Source organism: Polypterus senegalus, chromosome 15 (assembly GCF_016835505.1).
Source record: "Polypterus senegalus isolate Bchr_013 chromosome 15, ASM1683550v1, whole genome shotgun sequence".
NCBI lineage: Eukaryota > Metazoa > Chordata > Cladistia > Polypteriformes > Polypteridae > Polypterus > Polypterus senegalus.
In genome coordinates this window covers 96,744,152-96,746,651 of record NC_053168.1, presented here as the reverse complement: position 1 = coordinate 96,746,651, position 2,500 = coordinate 96,744,152, and the positions used below count along the sequence as shown (strand labels likewise).

Sequence of the window (2,500 nt, the reverse complement as noted above, 5' to 3'; positions counted from 1 at the left end):
ATAACTGGAAGCTATTTTTCTCCATATACTGTAATGGAGTTGAGCTCGAAAGCCGTGGGGGGGCGGAGTTTTGTGTGACATCATCACGCCTCCCACGTAATCACGCAATACATAGAAAACCAGGAAGAGCTCCAAAAAGCGCTGAAGAAAACATGCATTACATAATTGAGAAGGCAGCGAAACAATAAGAAGCGAACGAGTGACATATACATCCATATTCATGAGTGCTGCTACTTCGGAAACAAAGCATGGTGTAAACCTAAAGTTTAAATTTAATTCATAGACACACTGCTGCTGGTGTTTGTCATGCCCACGGGTAATGCGGGATACAAGTTTAATGAGAGGACGCAGGATATAAACGAGAGTTTTGATCACTTTGTAACTAAGTTAAAATTGCAGGTGAAGGGCTGTGCTTATGTGGAATGTCACGTCTCTGAAGGGGAAGGAGCCTGAGCTAGTGAGCGAGGTTGAGAGGTTCCGGCTAGATATAGTCGGACTCACCTCGACGCACAGCTTGGACTCTGGAACCAATCTCCTTGAGAGGGGCTGGACTCTTTACCACTCTGGAGTTGCCCCCGGTGAGAGGTGCCGAGCAGGTGTTGGTATACTTATTGCCCCCCGACTTTGAGCCTGTGCGTTGGGGTTTATCCCGGTGGACGAGAGGGTGGCCTCCCTCCGCCTTCGGGTGGGGGGGAAGGGTCCTGACTGTTGTTTGTGCGTATGCGCCGAACAGCAGTTTGGAGTATCCACCTTTTTTGCACTCTCTGGAGGGGGTGCTAGAGGGCATACCTTCTGAGGATTCCCTCGTTTTGCTGGGAGACTTCAATGCCCACGTGGGCAATGACAGTGAGACCTGGAAGGGCGTGATTGGGAGAAATGGCCCCCCCGATCTGAGCCCGAGCGGTGTTTTGTTATTGGACTTCTGTGCTCATCACGAATTGTCCATAACAAACACCATGTTCAAGCATAAGGGTGTTCATATGTGCACTTGGCACCAGGACACCCTAGGCCTCAGTTCGATGATCGACTTTGTGGTTGTGTCGTCGGACTTGCGGCCATATGTCTTGGACACTCGGGTGAAGAGAGGGGCAGAGCTGTGTGGTTTTCATCCTGGTCGCGGAACATTGGACCAGCTCTACACCCTTAGCAGAATCCTGGAGGGTGCATGGGAGTTTCCCAACCAGTCTACATGTGCTTTGTGGACTTGGAAAAGGCATTCGACCGTGTCCCTTGGGGAATCCTGTGGGGGATGCTCCGGAAGTATGGGGTACCAGACCCCCTGATAAGGGCTGTTCGGTCCCTGTACAACCGTGTCAGAGCTTGGTCCGCATTGCTGGCAGTAAGTCAAGCCCGTTTCCAGTGAGAGTTGGACTCCGCCAGGGCTGCCCTTTGTCACCGATTCTGTTCATAACTTTTATGGACAGAATTTCTAGGCGCAGCCAGGGTGTTGAAGGGGTCCGGTTTGGTGGACTCAGGATTGGGTCACTGCTTTTTGCAGATGATATTGTCCTGTTTGCTTCATCAGGCCGTGATCTTCAGCGCTCTCTGGAGCGGTTCACAGCTGAGTGTGAAGCGGCTGGGATGAGAATCAGCACGCCCAAATCCGAGACCATGGTCCTTAGCCAGAAAAGGGTGGAGTGCCCTCTCAGGGTTGGGGGCGAGATCCTGCCCCAAGTGGAGGAGTTTAAGTATCTCGGGGTCTTGTTCATGAGTGAGGGAGGGATGGATCGTGAGATTGACAGGCGGATCGGTGCGGCATCCGCAGTGATGCGGGCTCTGCATTGGTTTGTCGTGGTGAAAAAAGAGCTGAGCCATAAGGCAAAGCTCTCAATTTACCAGTCGATCTTCGTTCCTACCCTCACCTATGGTCATGAGCTATGGGTAGTGACAGAACAAAATCGCGAATACAAGCGGCTGAAATGAGTTTCCTCCGCAGTGTGTCTAGGCTTTCCCTTAAAGATAGGGTGAGGAGCTCAGTCATCCGGGAGGGGCTCAGAGTAGAGCCGCTGCTCCTCCGCATTGAGAGGAGTCAGATTAGGTGGCTCGAGCATCTGATCAGGATGCCTCCTGGACGCCTCCCTGGTGAGGTGTTCCGTGCACATCCAATCGGGAGAAGGCCCCAGGGAAGACCCAGGACACGTTGGAGGGACTATGTCTCCCGGCTGGCCTGGGAACACCTTGGGATTCTCCCGGAAGACCTGGAAGAAGTGGCCGTGGAGAGGTAAGTCTGGGCTTCTCTGCTTAAACTGCTACCCCCGCGACCCGACCTCTGATAAGCTGAAGAAGATTTATGGGTTGTGCTTATGCAAAGTCCGAGAGACTGTCTTTGTGGGGGATTGACAGTTAAGGCGGGTGGGGGAGTCAAGTCATCATTTCCCCTCCCATTCACCTCATTTCACTCTGAGTTGAGCTCCGCAGCTAACGCAGTCTTACAGAAGTGACTTTGTGACGCTGCTACCAAATACTCACAGAAAAATCCACAAGTTAATACACATGCTGT

General features: G+C 52.2%; 1 protein-coding gene across 2 annotated transcripts in view; it reads left to right on the top strand.

Annotated features, from left to right (window-relative positions):
- Nucleotides 1-2,500, top strand: part of dcaf13 (ddb1 and cul4 associated factor 13) — a 253,923-nt gene that overhangs the window by 75,836 nt on the left and 175,587 nt on the right. The window lies entirely within an intron of this gene.